The sequence below is a fragment of the Heterodontus francisci genome, chromosome 1 (assembly GCF_036365525.1).
Source record: "Heterodontus francisci isolate sHetFra1 chromosome 1, sHetFra1.hap1, whole genome shotgun sequence".
Classification (NCBI taxonomy): Eukaryota; Metazoa; Chordata; class Chondrichthyes; order Heterodontiformes; family Heterodontidae; genus Heterodontus; species Heterodontus francisci.
This window is the reverse complement of record NC_090371.1, coordinates 114210001-114232382: the sequence shown is the minus strand read 5'-3', so window position 1 is coordinate 114232382 and position 22382 is coordinate 114210001. Positions and strand designations below refer to the sequence as shown.

General features: G+C 48.0%; 1 protein-coding gene across 1 annotated transcript in view; it reads left to right on the top strand.

The window, feature by feature from the left end:
- The window catches only part of zdhhc2 (zinc finger DHHC-type palmitoyltransferase 2), a 189273-nt gene extending 167733 nt beyond the window's left edge, over positions 1-21540 (top strand). The window contains exon 13 of the mRNA XM_068056501.1: positions 21483-21540. The gene's annotated coding sequence lies outside the window, so the exon portion shown is untranslated. The remainder of the gene's footprint in view (positions 1-21482) is intronic.
- The last annotated feature ends 842 nt before the right edge of the window (positions 21541-22382 follow it).

Sequence of the window (22382 nt, the reverse complement as noted above, 5' to 3'; positions counted from 1 at the left end):
TGAGGTGCCATTCCCTGAGCACCGGACAACAGTAGGTTGTGTCATACATTGCACCATTCATGGCACTTATTCCCTCCCCACCCAATCTCCCGCTTTTTGGCACAGCACCGTTATCGCTGGAGAAGAGGACCTCCCACCTTGCGTGCACAGCCTGGAGGAGGGCGGTCAGGGAGGCATCACTGAACCGTGGTGCCGCCCTGGTATGGTGCTGTCTCACCATAACGAAATATCCCTTCAATGTAACGCTCTGTGACAGGTATCTTCTTTGGATGCAGGCACAGCTGCTGTAATGGCTGCCCTTTAAATAGGGCCCCAGCCCATGACTCGCAGCTGTGCCGGCGTGCAGCACGGAGCCGGCAGTCCTACCTCCCCATCATGTAATATTTGGGGGGACGGTGCGTAGCCTGTATGGAAATGAGCCCCCATGATTAATATCGTGGGTGTTCGGCGGCGGCCGGCGAATGCAGGCAAGCAGCCAAGTTCAAAGGGCACCACCACAGAGCGCGACACCCAAATAAAATTCAGGCCTATGCGTGGCCAAGCTGTGAGAAACTGTAACCGTTCTGTTCTCGATCCTGACATGCAAGAACTTTAGCTACAATTCTCATTTCCTTCATATGGTGTGTTCGGGGCATTGCACATGTGAAGATTGGGGTTTGGTGGATTCCCCACTTAACAATCAGTGCTCTTAGTTTTATTACACTTGCTAATTACAACACACAGTAAAGGTATTTTGGCAGCCCTCTAGAGTAACAACAATTTCTTGGTATGCATAAACCAAGTAAGAATGTGAGAAAATAGTGACTGTCCTAAATTTCTGGTTAGATGTGATAGTGATAGGATTAAAATGTTCTTTCGCAACGGCTTATTGAAACTACAATCTTCCATGTAGCACATTATGAGCCCACAGTGTTCTGAAGTGAAGCCCAAAGAAATAAACTTCTTTTGCATGCTGGTAATATCTTTTGGTAATATGATTATGCAGAGCCATCATGGTTTTATGAAAGAAAAATAGTTTAACAACTGTATTATAGTTTTTTTTAGGGTGTAACTAGCAGGGTGATTAAGGCAAACCAGTGGATGTAGTATATTTGGATTTTCAGAAGATATTCGATAATTAACAAGGTTAATCTCACAGGAGTGTGGGTAATACACTACCATGGAATGAGGACTGGTTAATGGACAGAAAACAGAGTCAGAATAGTTGGGCCATTTTTTTGAATGGCAGTTTTTTTTTTATTCGTTCATGCGATGCGAGCGTCGCTGGCTAGGACAGCATTTATTGCCCATCCCAAATAGCCCCTGAGAAGGTGGTGGTGAGCTGCCTTCTTGAACCACTGCAGTCCATGAGGGGTTGGTACACCCACTTTGCTGTTAGGGAGGGAGTACCTGAACTTTGACACAGAGACAGTGAAGGAATGGCGATATAGTTCCAAGTCAGGATGCTGTGTGGCTTGGAGGGGAACTTGCAGGTGGTGATGTTCCCATGCATCTGCTGCCCTTGGCCTTTTAGGTGGTAGAGGTCGCGGGTTTGGAAGGTGCTGTCAAGGGAGCTTTGGTGCATTGCTGCAGTGCATCTTGTAGATGGTACACACTGCTGTCACTGTGTGTCAGTGGTGGAGGGAGTGAATGGCACCCCATCCATAAACAATCATATGGGCTGCTTTGTGCTGGATGGTGTCGAGCTTCTTGAGTGTTGCCATCACTCTCCTGATTTGTGCCTTGTAGATGGTGGACAGGCTTTGGGGAGTCAGGAGGTGAGTTATTCGCCGCAGAATTCCTAACCTCTGACTTGCTTTTGTAGCCACAGCATTTATGTGGCTGGTCCAGTTCAGTTTATGGTCAATGGTAACCCCCAGGATGTTGATAGTGGAGGATTCAGTGATGGAAATTTCATTGAACATCAAGGGGAAATGGTTAGATTTTCTCTTGTTTGTGATGGTCATTGCCTGGCAATTGTGTGGCGCGTATGTTACTTGCCACTTAAACCCAAGCCTTGATGTTGTCCAGGTCTTGCTGCATTTGGACATGGGCTGCTTCATTATCTGAGGAGTCACGAATGGTGCTGAACATTGTGCAATCAACAGCGAACATCCCCACTTCTGAACTATGATGGGTGGAAGGTCATTGATGAAGCAGCTGAAGATGGTTGGGCCTAGGACACTACCCTGAAGAACACCTGCAGTGATGTCCTGGGACTGAGATGATTGACCTCCAACAACCACAACCATCTTCCTTTATGCTAGGAATGACTCCAAGCAGCAGAGATTTCCCCGATTCCCATGGACTCCAGTTTTGCTAGGGCTCCTTGATGCCATACTAGGTCAAATGCTGCCTTGATATCAGATGCAGTCACTGCCATCTCACCTCACCTCTTGAGGTCAGTTCTTTTGTCCAGGTTTGGACCAAGGCTGTACTGAGATCAGGAGCTGAGTGGCCTTGGCAGATCCCAAACTGAGCGTCACTGAGCAGGTTATTGCTGAGCAAGTGCCGCTTGATAGCACTGTCGGCGACCTCTTCCATCACTTTGCTGATGATTGAGAGTAGACTGATAGGGCAGCAATTGGCCAGTTGGATTTGTCCTGCTTTTTGTGCACAGGGCATAGCTGGGCAATTTCCCACACTGCTGGGTAGGTGCCAGTGTTGTAGTTGTACTGGAACAGCTTGACTAGAGGCACACTTAGTTCTGGAGCACAAGTCTTCAGTACTATTGTCGGAATGTTGTCAGGGCCCATAGCCTTTGCAGTATCCAGTGCCTTCAGTCATTTCTTAATATCACGTTGAGTGAATTGAATTGTCTGAAGACTGGCATCTGTGATGCTGGAGTCCTCGGGAGGATGGATCATTCACTCGCCACTTCTGGCTGAAGATGGATGCAAATGCTTCAACCTTGTCTTTTGGTGCTGCTCCTGGCATGCCCTCCTGCACTGTTTATTGAACCAGGGTTGGGCCCCCAGCTTGATGGTATTGGTAGAGTGGGGGATAAGCCAGGTCATGAGGTTACAGATTTTGGTTAACTATTATTCTACTGCTACTGACGGCCCACAGCACCTCATGGAAGTCCAGTTTTGAGTCACTAGATCTGATCGAAAACTATCCCATTTAGCATGGTGGAAGTACACGATGTTGGATATTGTCATGGAAGTGGTTTTTTTTCTCTGTTTAAAAACTAAAGGGGGTCAGTGTGCCTTTAAGACTGAGGGCAGTTTTTGTATTCTCTGGGAACAGTGTGTAAGCTGCAAGCCTGTTTCCTAAGCAATAGCAAGAGAGAGAGTTCACAGCAGACTGTGTGTAAAGATTGGCTGGAACCAGTTTGAAAGGGCAGACCAGCGAAGCATGCTCTCCTGAAGGAAGGAAGAATTTGTCTCTCTCAGCAGAAAATCTACATTGGCCTACAGGCTATGTTTCGCCTAAAGAGGAAAAGACCCTTGGAAAGGAATATTTGCACTATTAAGGTAGCAAATTCCTTTTTACTCCTATCTCCAAGAAGTCTCTGCTTCAGGAGTGAAGTTCTGTTGTCTTTTGTGTTTCTGGGAGTTCTGGAAACTCAGTAAAGTTTCTACTGATAGACTGCTAATTCGAAATCTAAATAGACCTGTTGTTATACTCCTTGTTGAAAGATCTGTGTGACGCCTAGTGCAGCTGAACTACTGTGAATGACTGTCCATTACAGGCAGTTCATCAAACTCGCCTGGAGACCACGAGTGGCAACTGACTATTCGACTCTGGGAAACCTCACAAATTGGGAAAGTAACCAACCAGGACTTACAACCCAGTTGTTTTATTATTCCGAAGAAACAGCTCCAATTTAAAACACAATTTTAGAACCGGTTAACTAGTTTTTGAATATGTGTGTGTGCATGAGGGTTAGGAGGAATAAGAAGTTATAAAGTCTTTTCAGACATAGATTTATCTCAATATTGGTCACCGCTACCAGTACTGTCATGGACAGATACATCTGTGGCAGGTACATTGGTGAGGAGGTCAAGTAGGTTTTTCCCTCTTGGTTCCCTCACCACCTGCCGCAGACCCAGTCTAGCAGCTATGTCCTTTAGGACTCGGCCAGCTCGGTCAGCAGTGATGCTACTGAGCCACTCTTGGTGATAGACATTGAAGTCCCCCACCCAGAGTACGTTTTGTGCCCTTGCTACCCTCAATGCTTCTTCCAATTGGTGTTCAACATGGAGAAGCACTGATTCATCAGCTGAGGGGAGGCGGTAGGTGGTAATCAGCAGGAGGTTTCCTTGTCCATGTTTGACCTGATGCCATGAGACTGCATGGGGTCTGGAGTTGAGGACTCCCAGGGCAACTCCCTCCTGACTGTATACCTCTGTTCCGCCACCTCTGATGGGTCCGTTCTGTCGGTGGGACAGGACATACCCGGGGTTGGTGTTGGTGGTGTCTGGGACATTGTCTGCAAGGTATGATTCTGTGAGTTTGACTATGTCAGGCTGTTGCTTACTAGTCTGTTGGACAGCTCCCCCAACTTTGGCACAAACCCCCAGATCTTATGAAGGAGGACTTTGCAGGGTGGACAGGGCTGGGTTTGCCGTTGTCATTTCTGGTGCCTAGGTCAATGCTGGGTGGTTCATCCAATTTCATTCCTTTTCTTAGACTTTGTAGTGGTTTGCTACAACTGAGTGGCTTGCTATGCCATTTCAGAGGGCATTTAAGAGTCAACCATATTGCTGTGGGTCTGGAGTCACATTTAGGCCAGACCAGGTAAGGAGGCAGATTTCCTTCCCTAAAGGACTTTTGGAGAGGCTAAGCCAGAGGGCAAAAATTTGGCAGATGGAGTACAATGTGGAGAAATGTGAGCATATCCACGTTGCTCGGAAAAACAGAAATACAGAGCATTTCTTAAATGGTGAAAGGCTGGGAAGTGTTGAATTTCAAAGGGACTTAGAATAATAGAATCATAGAATGTTTAAGGCACAGAAAGAGGCCACTTGGCCCATCGTGTCTGTGCTGTACAATTCCAGCATAACCTCCCTCCTCTTATATTCTGTACGTCGGCTAATAAAGGAAAGGATTCCAAATGCATTCTAAGCAACCTTATCGACCTGTCCTGCTACCTTCAGGGATCTGTGGACATTCACTCCAAGATCCCTCACTTCCTCTACACTTGTTAGTATTTTCCCATTAATCGTGTATTTCTTTGCCTTGTTTGACCTCCCCAAATGCATCGCCTCATACTTCTCCGGGTTGAATTCCATTTGACACTTTTCTGCCCATCTGACCAGACCATCAACATCTTCCTGCAGCCTACAGCTATCTTCCTCGCTTTCTACCACACAACCAATTTTTGTGTTGTCTGCAAACTTCTTGATCATGCCCCGACATTTACGTCCAAGTCGTTACTATATACCACAAAAAGCAAGGGACCCAGTACCGAGCCCTGCGGAACGCCACTGGAAACAGCCCTCCAGTCGCAAAAACACCCGTCTACAATTACCCTTTAATAAAAGCAAAATACTGCAGATGCTGGAACTCTGAAATAAAAACAGAAAATGCTGGAAATACTCAGCAGGTCTGGCAACATCTGTGGAGAGAGAAGCAGAGTTAACATTTCAGGTCAGTGACCTTTCATCAGAACTGGACAAAACAATTACCCTTTGTTTCTTGCCACTGAGCCAATTTTGTATCCACCTTGCTGCATTTCCCTGGATCCCATGATATTTTTTTTTTTTTACCAGTTTGCCATGTGGGACCTTGTCAAAAGCCTTGCTAAAATTCATGTAGACCACATCAACTGCACTACCCTCATCTATCTTACTTGTTACTTCTTCAAAATATTCAATCAAGTTGGTCAAACAAGATCTTCCCTTAACAAATCCATGCTGACTATCCTTGATTAACCTGTGCCTTTCTAAGTGACAGTTTATCCTGTCTCTCAGAATAGATTCCAATAGTTTGCCCACTACTGAGGTTAGACTGACTGTAATTATTCAGTCCATCCCTCGCTCCCTTTTTAAACAGAGATACAATGTTAGCAGTTCTCCGGCACCACACCTGTATCCAGTGTGGACTGGAAAATGATGGTCAGACCTTCTACTATTTCCTTTCTTGCTTCTTTTAACAGCCTGGGGTACATTTCATCCGTACCTGGTGATTTATCAACTTTCTAGGATGCTAATCCCATTAATACTTCCTCTCTCCCTCGGTTTATCACATCCAATACTTCACACCCCTCTTGCTTAACTACACTATCTGCATCGTCCCCCTCTTTTGTGAAGATAGACGCAAAGAACAATACCAACATCTTCCACCCCTAGACATAGGTTACCTTTTTGGTCTCTTATGGGCCCGACTCTCTCCTTAGTTGTCCTCTTACTCTTAATGCATTGATAAAACGTCTTTGGGTTCACCTTGATTTTACTTGCCAATAATCTTTCATGCCCTCTCTTTGCTTTCCTAATTTCCTTTTTGATTTCACCTCTCCACTTTCTATATTCCTCTCAGCTTTCTGTCGTATTGCGTTCTCGGAGTCAGACATAAGCTTTCCTTTTCTGCATTATCTTACCCTGTAAGCTCCTTGAAATCCATGGGGCTCTAGATTTGGCTACCTCACGCTTTTTCTTTGTGAGAACATGCTTACTCTGAACCCCTTGAATCTCCCCTTTGAATGCCTCCCACTGCTCTGACACTGATTTACTGGCTCTGTTCAGGTGTAACTCGTCCAGACTGTACAGGTCCCATCTCCCCTAGAGCCGGTCCTAATGTTCCAGGAATCTAAAGCCCTCCCTCCTGCACCATCTACCAGTCATGCATTCATCTGAATGATCCTTCTATTTCTATATTCACTTGCACGTGGCACTGGGAGTAATCCAGAGATGACTACTTTTGGGGTCCTGCTTACTAATTTCTTACCTATCTCCCTAAATTCTGATTGCCGGACCACATCCCCATTTCTCCCTATGTCGTTGGTTCCGATGTGGACCACGACTGCTGGCTGTTCACCCTCCCCCTTCAGGATGCTCTGCAGCTGCTTAGTGACACCCTTGACCCTGGCACCAGGGAGGCAACATACCATCTTGGATTCACGTCAGCGGCCACAGAAACGCCCATCTGTTCCCCTGATTATTGAATCACCTATCGCTATGGCTCTTCCAGTCTTCCCTGTACCCCCTGTGCAGCTGAGCCACCCGTGGTGCCGTGGACTTGGCTCTGGCTACACTCCCCAGGTGAAGCATCACTTTCCTCAGTATTCAGAACTGAATACCTGTTGGAGAGTGAGATGTGCTTAGGGATCTCCTGCACTACCTGCCTGATTCTTTTGGACTATCTGGTGGTCACCCATTTCCTCTCTCCCTGTATACTCTTAAGCTGTGGGGTGACCACATCTATAAACATGCTATCCACGTAGCTCTCAGCCTCATGAATGCACCACAGTGTCGCTAGCTGCCGCTCAAGTTCCAAAACCCGGAGCTCGAGCTGCTGCAATTGACAACACCTCCTGTACAAATGATTCTCCAGGATACGGGAAGTATCCCGGAGCTCCCACATTGCATAGGAGGTGCACCCTTGAGGTTGAAGTAGCCCTGCCATTCCTTTATTTATTAGTTGACCCTTTTCTACTGCTAAAAAAGAAACCTTACCAATACTACAACACCTTAGAATTATTAATAAAACGTTACTAGTACGGATAAATCCTACTAATAATCAACACTTAGTTAAAATAAACCTTGCTCAGAAAAAAAATAACATTCACCAGCTACTCACCTGTTCCTTATAATTAATACATAATTTATACTGTTTTTTTAGTCTGCCAGTTGTTGAGACGCTATAAGCCAGCTATTTACACACGCACCCTAACAGTAGTGCACTAACCCAACTATTTACTGATACTCCCTAACAGCAGTTACTCACCAATCAATCACCTTGCAGATTTCCTGTGATATCACTGTTCATTTGTTTTTTCAAACTCAGGCATGCCTGGACTCCTGTCCGCCACTCTCCCAGAAGGTAAGTGCTTTAGGCCGCAATCCTCAGGCTGTATTTAACTGCTCCCGGCTCCATGTTCCTCCCGCAGGTCCGCTCCTGTCTGCTACTTTCCTGGAAGGTAAGTGCTTCAGGCCGTGATCGTCGGGCTATATTTAACTGCTCCCCGCGGCGTGTTCCTCCCGCAGGTCTGCTCCTGTCCGCTGCTCTCCCAGAAGCTAAGTGGTCTCCCAGAAGGTAACTTGGGAGTCCTTGTTCGTGAGTCACTAACAGCTAACAGTACAACAAGCAATTAAGAAGGCAAATGGTATGCTGGCCTTCATTACAAGAGGATTTGATTATAGGAGTAAAGATGTCTTACTGCAATTATATAGAACCTTGGTGAGAACCTGGGGTATTGTGTAAGTTTTGGTCTCCTTATCTAAGGAAAGATATGCTTGCCATAGAGGGAGTGAAATGAAGGTTCACCAAACTAATTCCTGGGATGGAGGGATTGTCCTATGAGGTAAAATTAAATAGACTGGGCCTTTATTCTCTGGAGTTTAGATGAATGAGAGGTGATCTCATTCAAACATACAAAATTCTTACAGGGCTCGACAGGGTTGACACAGGAAGAATGTTACCCCTGGCTGTGGAGTCCAGAACCAGAGGACACAGTCTCAGAATAAGGGGCAGGCCATTTAGGAGGAATTTCCTCACTCAGAGGGTGGTGAATCTTTGGAATTTTCTGCCCCAGAGGACTGTGGAGGCTCAGTCGTTGGGCATGTTCAAGACAGAGATCGATAGATTTATACATATTAAAAACATCAAGGAATACGGGGATAGTGCAGGAAAATAGTGTTGAAGTAGAAGATCAGCCATGATCTCATTGAATGGCAGAGCAGGTTTGAAGGGCTGATTGGCCTATTCCTGCTGCTATTTCTTATGTTCTTAGGTTCCTCAGGGTAGTATCCTAGGCCCAATCGTCTTCAGCTGCTTTATTATGATCTTCCTTCCATCATAAGGTCAGAAGTGGGGATGTTCGCTGATGATTACACAATGTTCAGCACCATTCACGATTCTTCAGATACTGAAGCAGCCCGTTTCCAGATGCAGCAAGACCTGGACAATATTGCAGCTTGGGCTGATAAGTGGCAAATAACATTCGCACCACACAATTGCCAGGCAATGACTATCTCAAACAAGAGAGAATCTCACCATCTCCCCTTGCTGTTCAATGGCATTACCATCTCTGAATCCTTCACTATCAACATCCTGGAGGTTACTATTGACCAGAAACTGAACTGGACCATCCACATAAATTCTGTGGCTACAAGAGCCGGTCAGAGACTGGGAATTCTGCGGCGAGTAACTCACTTCCTGTCTCCCCCAGTGCCTATCCACCATCTACAAGGCACAAGCCAGGAGTGTGATGGAATACTCTCCACTTGCCTGGATGGCTGCAGCTCCAACAACACTCGAGAAGCTCGACACCATCCAAGACAAAGCAGTCCACTTGATTGGCACCCCATCCACCATCTTCAACCTACACTCCCATAACCACCGACGCACAGTGGCAGCAGTGTGTACCATCTACAAGACGCACTGCAGCAACTCGCCAATGCTCTTTTGACAGCACCTTCCAAACCAGTGACCTCTACCACCTAGAAGGTCAAGGGCAGCAGATACTTGGGAACACCACCACCTGCAAGTTCCCCTCCAAGCCACACACCATCCTGACTTGGAACTATATCACCGTTTCTTCACTGTTGCTGGGTCAAAATCCTGGAACTCCCTTCCTAACAGCACTGTAGGTGTACCTACACCAAGGACTGCAACGGTTCAAGAAGGCAGCTCACCAGCGCAATTTGGGATGGGCAATAAATGCTGCCCTAGCCAGCAACGCCCACATCCCATGAATGAATAATAAAAAAGAAAGCAAACAGACCCACCACATCAGATGTGTCAGAGGCAGTAGCAGGGCCACCTCAATCCCAAGTGACTTGTCTGTCAATTTATAATCCCTTCGTGAGAGAAACACTGAGAATTAGCATGAGAAGAGATATGGAAGGGAAAACATGAAACACACATCTACCAATCACTTACAGGGAAATAAACTGTCAGCACTTTCGGGACAATTTCCCAATTGTGGGGAAAATTGTTTTGAGATCATGGTGCACACCTGCAGTTCTGAGCATGGAGCTGAGCACACTAGAATCAGCTCATTACCATAATAATATGCTCCCTGCACATTTCCAAGGTACTCAGGAGCACTATGGCACAAGGTATATGGGAAATCTGAAGTGCAACATCTCTTAATGGGCTGCTGCTCATTTCTTCTCACACAACATGTGGCTGACTATGATCTACAGGGTAGGTATACATCTAGAATCAAGTGCCAGAACTTCCTTTCAGTGAAGAACTCTGACTGAATTTTATGATCATGGTTGTGCAAAATGGCAACGCTCCCACTTGTCCAGTGATCGGCTGTGCCACCGCGATTACATGGCGTGCGACCATTTTGCATAATGGACCCACCGTTCCCCACCCCCCTTCACCTGGCGGGGGCAGAAATGGAGTCAGTGTTCACAGCGTCACCTGATGTAGGACCAGGTGCTGGCACCATCTTTAAAAGCTTGCCAGCCCTTAATTCATTATCTCCCTGCAATCTATAGAAGCTCACTGAAGCAACACATCTGTGCTGTTCCAAAAAGTTAAAACCCAGCCAGCCGCCCCACTGGGCATTCTTCTGATGATGTCGAAGGTCCAAGCAAGGTTAGCCCCACGATTCAGTGATGCCTCCCTGTTTATTCTCCTCCATTCTGCAAGAGAAAGATGGGAAGTCCTTTTCCCCAGCAATGGCAAAAAGAGATCCTCCCGCTTGATCAAGCAAGCCTGGACGGTGGTCGCTGAGGAGGCCAGCAGCCGTGGGGTCACCCGACAAAACTGGGTCCAGTGTAGGAAGAGGGTCAATGACCTACTGTGTTTAGCAAAGCTAAGTGGCACATTCCAAAATCAATTGTTGTGATCTAGTTGTCACCAAATGGCATGCCACATGGGTCTCATTGCCATTTCAAAGACAGCAAGGACATAGCAGATTGATGGCAAATGCCTGGCTGCATATGTGAAACAAGTCTCCCTCGTTAATACCTCAGACCATGTTAGAGCCATGACAAGTTGAGTCAGTATGCCCCCAGGTGTTGATGAGGTGCCCATGTTAGTAGAAAGGTGATGTTGATGTTTGACAATGTTCAATATCTGCATCCTTAATCTTTAAGGAGAAGAGGGCCTATAACAGGAGGGAGGCGGCCAGGATCAGTGGCAGAGTGCCCGACCTGCGTCCTTTAAGTCAAGCTGAAGAGGAAGCACTGGAACAAGCTGGGAGCCAAAGTGGACGCGCCATCTCAGATGTGGAGCTCGGGGTCCCAGCGCAAGAGTGTGATTATTGTCGATCAGATAAAAATGCAACTATCATGGTGAATTAGCTCTGGCATGCTGTCCTTAATGGGATATGTGTAGCCTTACCCCAACATGTTGTTTTCATTGTATCTTGCAGGTTGCCAAAGGACTCAATGACCTACTCCTGCTCCTATTTCTTGTGTTCACAGGAAACGACAAACCCCGAGAGACTGACGACAACCTCTGAGGACGAGGATCACTCAGAGGATGCACTGTTCCATGACTCTCCTGCACCTTCCACCAGCGCAGTTACTTTCACTTCGGTGGGAATCCATTCAGCTTTACAATCAGGGTCACAAGCTGGTGAGAGTACAACACACGCATTCGACCAGCTGGCTGAGGCTGAGGCAGCTGAGGCCTCTGACAGTCGGAGGACTGTGGGTCTCCAGGCCCAGGCTGAGCCCCAGGCTGATGATGAACCTCTGGTGTCAGCAGCACAGAATATGCTGGAATTGCAGGGAGAGATTAGGGAACATCTTTTGGAGATGCCAGAGGACATGCATAGCCTTGAGCAGACTCCATCCATGCCAAGACTGCTGTTATGTCCCAAGCATATGAGTGCATGGCTTCATCCATAGAGGTTGGCGACCCTCTTGGAGAGCCTCATTCCACAGGTGCACCATGTCCTGCAAACCTACGCCTTGGCCATGAGGTTTGCTCAGCAGTGGCAGGACGAGAGAAGGTCCAGGAGGCTGGAGCATGATCCAGCTCCAAATCCTTCTCCGGTGAGCAGTGAGGCTCCAATGATCCTTGAGAGGGAGGAGGAGCGGATACGCTCCACATCTCGGGTCTCCCCTCAAGGCGTTTCAAGTGTGCACACTGGCTCCTCATCCCCTCCGCCAGTGAGTCAAGCTCCAGCAGCCACGACGCATGAGTGCACTCCTGCACCAGAGCAGGAAGCCTTCATCAGCTGGGGCCCTCCAGGCCTCAGGCACCCAGAGGACACCTGCTGAAGTCATCCCAAGCCAAGGGGTATCATGATCAGCAGCTTGCCTCCAGTCCATCTACTGTCGCAGGGGATGTACCACACAGGAGCACACGCAAACGTATAAAAAAGACACCTTGACACACATGGCTATTCACGGGTGAAATAGATATCTCATGTTTAATGTCATTAAAAGTTCATTGGTGCCAATCTTCAGCCTTGATTGATGGATAATCACATTCCACCATGGCGTGATTGTGACTCCGGCAATCCCCTCAAACGCTTTACTCCGTTGGCAAAGTGACCACTGACATCATTAACTTGCGAATGAGCATGATTGTTTCATTACTCAAATTATGTCACGTGGGCACTGGCTGAATTGGATGTTGCCATTCATGCTGGAGGGGAAGATAGTACAGAGGCAAAAAACTTGATACTGCATGCAGGAGGGTGAGTTTGTGTCAGAAGTATAGTTATTGCACTCATGGATTTTGGAAACGCTCCATTATAAAGCTCTGCCTTGCCTCCCCTGCACAATGCTCAATATGCCTGCCCTCCATTACTCTGCTAGGTTCTTCCATGGCTCCTTGGCCTTATGTGCCCTCTTCATCAGAGGAAGTCTCATACTCCCACGTCTTCCTCTTGCAATGCGTCCCCCCTCTGTAGTACTACATTATGCAGAACACAGCTGACCACAACGATATGCCCAACCTTCCATGTGGAATACTGAAGGGTTGCACCAGATCTGTTGAGACAGCGGAACCTCATCTTCAGCATACCAATGGCCAGCTCAATGCTTGCTCTAGTGGAGCCATGACAAGTGTTGTAATGCTCTTCCGCATCATTGCTGGGGTTCCTTACAGGCGTCAGAAGCCATGTCCTCAATGGGTAGCCATTATGCCCAAGAACACCCTTGGAGGCGAGCGTGGGGTGGGGGGGGGGGGGGGGTGAAAAGATATGGCACCAGGGACTGCCGAAGTATGAATGAGTCATGGCAGCTTCCTGGGAAGCGGGTGCACACTTGTGGGAAGCGCTTTCTGTGGTCACATACAAGTTGCATATTAATGGTATGAAAACCCTATTGAAGCTGGTTGGTCCTGGGAGCCTTGATGACCACATTGGATCACACCTTGGATCTGTGGGAATCCCGCAATGGCTCCAAATCCAATGGCCCTCTCGGCCTGACTCTCGGGGTCTGTCCTGCAGTGTACTAGTCGCCGGCCATCCTGAACAGAGCATTGGTTACCTCCTTGATGCAGCAGTGCACTGCAGATTGAAAGAACCAATACATCACTGTTGGATCCCTGGAATCATCCAGAGGCATAAAAGTTTAGAGCCACAGTGATCTTCAGGGCCACAGGCATAGGGTGATCACCAAAACCCAATGGTCGCAAATCGTCATTGATTCTGTGATGGCCTCTCTGGACAGCCACAGTCTTCTGTGGCAGTTCTGCTCAGACAGCTGCAGGTATGTCAGGCGAGTTCTATATACTAGCTTTTGTATCTGTGCTCTTCATTGCATTCCTGGCTGCTGCTGCTTACGTCTGGGAGACTTCTCTTGCTTTGCAGCTGCCTCTTAGGCCCGCGTCTGGAGGATTTGCCTCAGCACAGCACAGGGATCCAGGATAACAGGGTGAATCATACCTATCTCTATCCTCTTTGGTCCTTCAGCTTCCTTCCAAATGGGCGGCACAGTGGCGCAGTGGTTAGCACCGCAGCCTCACAGCTCCAGGGACCCGGGTTCGATTCTGGGTACTGCCTGTGCGGAGTTTGCAAGTTCTCCCTGTGTCTGCGTGGGTTTCCTCCGGGTGCTCCGGTTTCCTCCCACATGCCAAAGACTTGCAGGTTGATAGGTTAATTGGCCATTATAAATTGCCCCTAGTATAGGTAGGTGGTAGGGAAATATATAGGGACAGGTGGGGATATGATAGGAATATGGGATTAGTGTAGGATTAGTATAAATGGGTGGTTGATGGTCGGCACAGACTCGGTGGGCCGAAGGGCCTGTTTCAGTGCTGTATCTCTAAACATAAACAAACATTAAATTTACCTATCTGGCAAAGAGATGTTTGAATTTTGGTTACGGGAAGCCTACATTAGCTCCATGGTATGGATTGATGTTGGACCCGCAACATTTCCAAAAGTGCAAGCCATTATGAGCAAACCAACAGCATTTCAGTGCCCTGCACTGGTCTTCTGAAAGAAAACCACCTCTACACTTGCCGAGTTCACCCAACCCCACCCCCTTCACAGACACACCACTTGCAGAGTTCTCCCAACTCCCCCCTCTTTTTTTCCCAAAAATATACTTTATTCATAAAAATCGGGGGGGAAAAATTACAAAATAGTGCGGCCGCACCTGGAGTATTGCGTGCAGTTCTGGTCACCGCATTATAGGAAGGATGTGGAATGTTTGGAAAAGGTGCAGAGGAGATTTACTAGGATGTTGCCTGGTATGGAGGGAAGGTCTTACGAAGAAAGGCTGAGGGACTTGAGGTTGTTTTCGTTAGAGAGAAGGAGGAGAAGAGGTGACTTAATAGAGACATATAAGATAATCAGAGGGCTGGACAGGGTGGATAGTGAGAGCCTTTTTCCTCGGATGGTGATGGCAAACACGAGGGGACATAGCTTTAAGTTGAGGGGTGATAGATATAGGACAGATGTCAGAGGTAGTTTCTTTACAGAGAGAGTAGTAGGGGCGTGGAACGCCCTGCCTGCAACAGTAGTAGACTCGCTAACTTTAAGGGCATTTAAGTGGTCATTGGATAGACATATGGATGAAAATGGAATAGTGTAGGTCAGATGGTTTCACAGGTCGGCGCAACATCGAGGGCTGAAGGGCCTATACTGCGCTGTAATGTTCTATGTTCTAAAACAGCACCAGGTTGACATTCCAAAAAGTGCAAAGGTAATCGGTTTTCTTCAATACAGGAGTGAGTTGCCTCACAACCCTTCCATTCCATTTTACATGCCATGTACATTTTACAGCAAACCCATTTTGGTGTATACAGCCCGAGGGGTTTCCCATGGGTCCAGCCCCTCAGTTCACTATGGCGTGAGGACCTTACACAGTGGTCTTTCCCCATTGAGCCTTTGCAGCCGCTGCCCCAAGCTTTAGTGCGTCCCTCAGCACGTAGTCCTGGATCTTGGTCTGTGCCAGTCTGCAACACTCATTCGTGGACAACTCTTTGCGCTGGAAGACCAGCAAGTTTCGGGCAGACCAAAGGGCGTCTATCACCAAATTGATGGTCCTCCAGCAATTGTTGATGTTTATCTCGGTGTCCCCCCCTGGGAACAGCCCATAGAGCACAGACTCCTGTGTTAGAACTGCTTGGGATAAACCTCAACAAAACTACTGCATCTCTTTCCGCACCTGCTTTGCAAAGACACATTCCAGAAGGAGGTAGGCAACAGTCTCTTCCTCACCACAGCCACCTCGAGGGCAGCGTGCGGAGGGGGCGAGACTCCAGGCGTGCAGGAAGGACTTGACGTGGATGGCCCTTCTCACCACCAGCCAAGCTACGTCTTGGTGCTTGTTTAAAAGTTCTCATGATGAGGCATTCTGCCAAATGACTTTGGCAGTCTGCTCGGGGAACCATCCGACAGGATCCACCATCTCCTTTTCCCGTAGGGCCTTGAGGACATTCCGTGCAGACCACTGCCTGATGGATTGGTGGTCAAAGGTGTTTTCCCGCAGAAACTTTCCCACAAAGGATAGGTGGTACGGCACGGTCCAACTGGATGGAGCATTCCGCGGCAATGTGACCAGACCCATCCTTTGCAACACCGGGGACAGATAAAACCTCAGCACGTAGTGACACTTGGTGTTTGCACACTGGGGTTCTACGCACAGCTTGATGCAGCCGCACACAAAGGTGGTCATCAGGATGAAGGCGATGTTGGGTACTTTTTTTCCGACCTTATCCAGAGGTTTGAACATCGTGTCCCTCTGGACCCAGTCCATTTTGCATCTCCAGATAAAGCGGAAAATGGCTCGGGTGACCGCCACAGCGCAGGAGTGGGGTATGGGCCAGACCTGCACCACATACAGCAACAACGTGAGTACCTCGCACCTGATGATCAGGTTCTTACCCACAATGGAGAGAGAAGCTGCTCCCACATGCTCAGTTTATGGTGTACCCTGCCTACTCGCTCTTTACAGGTTTTGGCGCATGCCCTGGCCCTACCGAACCATATTCCTGGCACTTTCAGGTAGTTTAACCTGACGGCGAAGGGGACAAAGGATCGGTCAGCCCAGTTCCCAAAGAACATGGCCTCACTCTTGCCGTTGTTAACTTTGGCTCCCGAGGCCAGTTCACACTGGTCGCAGATGCTCATCAGTCTGCAAATGGACAGCGGATCCGAACAGAAGACAGCGATGTCATCCATGTCCAGGGAGGTTTTTACCCGAGTACCTCCGCTGCCTGGGATTGTTACCCCTCTTATGCCCGCATCCTTCCTAATGGACTCAGCAAAAGATTTGATACAGCAAACAAATAAGACAGGGGAGAGAGGACAGCCCTGTCTGACTCCAGATTGGATCGGGAAACTTTCTGATTCCCACCCATTGAGACTGCGCTACTGATGTTTGTGTAGAGCAGTTTGATCCAGTTGCAGATTCCCTCCCCAAACCCCATTTTGGAGAGCACGTCCATCATGTAGGTGTGCGATATCCTGTCAAGAGCCTTCTCCTGGTCCAAGCTGATGAGGCAGGTGTCCACCCTCCTGTCCTGTACATAGGCAATTGTATCCCTGAGTTAACGCAAGATTATCAAAGATCTTCCTGCCAGGTACAGTACAGGTCTGGTCAAGGTGAATCACCAACTCCAGAGCAGACTTGACCGGATTGGCGATGACTTTGGACAGAATCTTGTTTTCAACATTAAGCAGTGAGGTAGGCTGCCAATTTCTGATTTCCACCCTCTTCCCCCTTCCACTTGTAGATGAGGGTGATGATGCCTTTCCTCATGGATTCTGACATGCTGCCGACCAGAAGCATACTCTCGTACACTTCCAGCAGGTCTGGGTCGATCCAGTCCCACAGGGCCAAATACAACTCAACCAGTCAGCCTTCGCTTCCAGGAGTTTTACTCGTCTTGAAGGACCTGATGGTGTTTGTCAGCTCATCCAGAGTTGGCGGTTTGTTCAGTTTTCCCCGCATGCTGTCATCTAAGACTTCCGTGATAGATGACAGGAAAGACTGGGAGGCCGTGCTGTGCGTGGGCTTCATGTCATACAGCCCAGCATAAAAGGATTTGCTTAGCCTTGGTATGTTGGACTGTGAAGACGTTACCGAGCTATCCTCTTCCTTCAGGCTGCTGATCACAGAGCTCTGTGTGTACATCTTTTGGAAGAAGAAACGCGAGCACATCTCATCCTGCTCAACAGAGACTCTGGACCGGAAGATGATCTTGGAGGCTTCCGTGACAAAGAGCGAGGCTTGCTGGCTCTTCACCTCTTGGAGATCCTCCTTGACCTCGACCCCCGTCAACTGCAGCCGGAATAGATTTTGCATTCTTTTCTGGAGTCGGGACATTTCCCTCTGTCTCTCTCTCTCGCCCTCTAAACACCTTTGGAGATAAAGAACCTCTTGATGTTCTGCTTGATCGCTTCCCACCAGTGAACTGGAGACTCAAAGAGGGGTTTCACAGTTCTCCAACCTTTGTAATCCCCTTTGAGTTCCTCAACGTTCGCTGGGGTTAGCAGTAGCATTGAGTTTCTATGTCCCCCTGCCAACCCGCTGGTCATCCTGTAAGTGACAGTCGGCCAGTAGGAGGCAGTGGTCAGAGAAGAACACCGGCCTGATATTGGTGGATCTGACCGTGAAAGCACAGGACACAAACAGGAAGTCAGTCCTGGAACGGGCAGACTCGTCCAGTCTTGACCAGGTGTATCTACACTACGCTCCATCTGCAGGGTTGCTGAAGACGTCATGCAGCTTGGAATCTTTTACTGTTTCCATTAGGAATCTAGACGTAGCGTCCAGTTTGCTGTCGTCCCTGCCGGACCGTCCAGGTGCATTAATGATGCAATTGAAGTCACCGCCTGGAATGACCGACCTGGATGTCGCCAGCAGCAGTGGGAGCTGCTGGAAGACAGTCAGCCGCTCGCTGCATTGAGCAGGGGCGTACACGTTGATCAACCGGAGTGGAGCATTGTTGTACATTACATCTGCTACATGGAGGCGACCGCCCACCACCTCCTTAACTTCGGAGTAGAGGTGTGCAAAGGAAACCCAGCCCGACCCGAACCCGACACATGCCGTCGGAGTCAGGTTGGGTAGCAGGCCTTTACCCATTTACTGATGTAAAGGCCTGCCACCTGACCCGACCTCGACGGGTACCGATGATGTGTCGGGCTCAGGTCGGGTCAGTCTGCCGGGTCCGGAATTCGGGCTCGCGCCGGGTTTCCTTTACATACCTCTACTTCGGAGATGATGAAGTTGCCTCCCCGCAGCAGAATACCCAAGACAAAGAACGGGAATCATTTCCCCCTGACCAGATTGATGGCCCATGCGACCACCATCGCGACAATTGCCTGTAGCTGCTGAGGTGTGGTATTCCACACTCCTGCAGAAACAGCAGGTTGACTTTGATCTTGGCGAGGTAGTCCAAGGTCGAAACACATCGCATAGTGGATTTAACGCTACGCACATTAATCAAAACAATCTTTATACCCATTTTAAAGTTGGGTATTGCTTCCCACATCAGGTGGCTTTGCTAGTCCCAGTCCTCGGGTATATTCCTGCATACCCATATTGTACACAAGCTGTTTCACATTCGTTGGGCTCAGAAACTCCTCCTCGTTACTCATGGGGGGTTTATTCTCCTGGGGTGACATCAGGGGGAGGTCTTGTAGGCAGCAAGGCTTGGACTGTCCTCTGCTGTTGGTGTCTTTCCCCTCTGTTCCTCCTCAAGGACATCACTGCTCCCAGCTTCCCGGAGCTGGAGTGCGCCAGACCCTTCGTTGCTGTCAGTATCCCGGAGCTGGGGTGCGCTGGGCATCTCACTGGGTTCGGCGCTTTGGGTTTGGGGTGCACTGGGCCCATCACAGCTTCCAGTGCAACGGAGCTGGGGGGCTTTATCTTCCAGCTCCTTTAAGTTCTGCCACTTTTTCTGCAGGTGCTGTCGTTCCAGCCCTTCCTCGTCCAATGAGGAGGAGCTGCCGTAGTCTGTCTCAGACGGTAGCCTCCTTTTGCCACTGGTTTGGGTGGTGGCCTGTTCCTTTTTTGGAGGTTTCTTCTTTGTGGTTTTCCTTTGTACCACTTGCCACTGACCAGTTTGTCCATCTACTGCTTCCTCCTCCATTGATTCTGTCTGTAGAGGAGGGGTTTCCGGGCAAGGGGTAGGTGTTGGGTCACTAGTGGCAGCTGCCTCCCTTTTCTTCTCCTTCTCAGGTAGACTTTCCTAAATGCGGGGAAGATTGCTTGTCTCCTTCCTAGCACCAGACGCGTTCACCATTCCTTCTCCCAGCCTTTCCTTGAACCTTGCCCCCTGAGCATAACTGAGGCAGTGTTTGGGGCAGGTTTTGTAGAAATGGCCTGCCCCACCGCACAGGTTGCAGCACTTACTCTTGCAGACGACTGTTCTGCAGTTGGCCGCCACATGACCAGATCTGCCACACGTGCGACAAACTCTGGGCTGCCCCACATAGACCAAGAAGCCTCGACTTCCCCGGATAGTGAAGCTGGAGGGAGGATGGATGATGGCTCCGTTGGCATCAACCTTCAAGGTCACCGTGACCTGCTGCTTGCTGGTCCAAATCCAAAATGGGTCCTTGACATCAGTGCTGCTGCCGGCCACCTCGACGTACCTGACGAGGAAGGTGAGTACATCCATGACAGGAGCATTGGGGGTTATAGAGGTGGAATGCTACCACCCGGTCGCGTTACGACGGCAGTGTGAAGAGTGGCTCCACTGTGAGGATCAACAGCAGCACCTGGTTTCCCTTCTCCTTGAACACCTTCAGGAGCTTGATGCATCCCACCACATTCTTGAACATCACGTCGAAATATCTACTGCTGGGGAAGTCCTGCAGGCAGAAGACGTCTGCAGCTTGGAATCCACAGCAAGCGATAAGGAGTTTCTTAATGAAGAAGGTATGATCAACAGGTTCCCCTCCTTCATTGTCCTTCACCACCACCCGAACGATGTTACGCACTCCCTGGCCTGAAGCTCTAGAATTGGTTACAGCCATTTTACTCAAAAACCACCTGGAACAGGATCAAAGGCCACTGATCATGGTTTCTTCCCCTTTCACAAACAGTGCAGTTGGCGGGTTCTTCCCACCAACCACTTCCCCCAGATAGCAGTGTTAAAGTGAATTACCCTTTCGAGTCACTGAGGAGACGCGAAGCTGAAGGCACGAGTGCTGCGCACCCAACACAAGATTGCAAACGCCTGGTAAGATCGCTATGAATTACATTCAGATGTATGCTAAAGAGTGTTTAACATATGTAAATACCGGCACTTCACCACCTCTGACAGAATGGGAACACAGCATTACGGCATAGAGTTCCATGGCGGATTCTCCCTGCACCCCCCCCCCCCCCCCACCACCACGATTCTCCCTGCACCCCCCCCCCCCCACCCCCACCCACCTAAAAACCCACCTTCCAGACCTCTGGGTATGTTCCTGAAAGAGGTGCAGCAGGCAATTATTGCAAATCTGGGGACCAATGACTGCATTAAAATGAAGGCGACTTGAGAGGTTATTTAAAGATTCTCTGTTTTCTCAACAAAATTCACCACATACAGTTTCAACAGTTCCTTAGACTAGCTCAACAGCATTTGTGTCAGTATAATTGAGAATGACATCTAATGTTATAGTAAAAATGTTGATAAAATATTATAATAACCTAGAGGACACATCATCGTATTATGATGATTATTCTGCTAACCAGAGATGGAATGGAGCAAATTGGTGGCACTAATTTCCGGGCAAGCTATATAAGCTTATGAAAAAAATTCCTCTATTTCTATTTATACATCATAGTTTGGAGGAAATTGATGTGAGAGATAAGGTTACATTTTTGCCTTCACCACCTCAGCAGTGATCTGGTCGAGTGGAACAGATAGGTTCTGTGACACGTAGGCGATCTGCTCTACCAGGTTGTTGAAGACGAAAACTTACCCCATTGTGATGCTATGGAAATCTAAATACACTGTCTCTGTTTTAGCCCTAGGTTCAGCTGCTAATGGAGGAAATTCTGGGAAGAAACATTCTCCAAGAACCCAACCTTCACCTGCCCACCATCTCTGTCAGATGTCTGTGCCTCTGTGGGCATGCTCCAAAGGAAATATTCCCATGACCAATTGGCTTTCCTACTATCACTGCTTAACACATATAACATATTGGTGCAGTCACCCTTAAATGTATAATGGAGAATATAATTCTATTCCAAATGCATTTGCTTAACAAAACATGCTTAACGTTTATAGCAAGCATAATTGGCATTGCAGCAGGTATGAGGTTTCTGAGGGAAAAAATGGTACCTTACCCATTGAAACTGTGCGAAAACAACACTGGTTGTATTACGGCTCATACCATAGTATTGCATTGATTTCCATATCAAATCATACAATATTTACAAGGGCTGACTTGCACATATTCTTTGGGAACAGTACATGTGAAAACATTTTGTGTCTTAATGGAAATTAACTGCTTCCTTTAACAGGCAATGTAAAGGATTTCATAGGAAGTATGGACTTTAAACTTAGAAATTTTAAGCAGTGACATTTAAGAAAAAATAGATGACATATGAATATGCCTCTCATTTATACACTATGGGGCTCATATTGAAATTTTTTGCAAAAGTTTAGGGCAAGAAAATAATATTGTGGGATATTGCTCCCTGAACTTCTCCTGTGGCAGATATTTTACAGTCTTGCTGAAAGCTTCTTGCAGTAGTTGCTGGCTATAGGGCCAGAACGATGCAGGATGAAAACATGCAGCTATTTTAAAAGATATTGTAGACTGCAGTATTCTGTACTATGCTTTATTTCTAATGTCACGTTTTATGTACCCCAACTGTGGCATTCACTACTTTAAAATTTATGAATGTGGGTACAAATAGGCC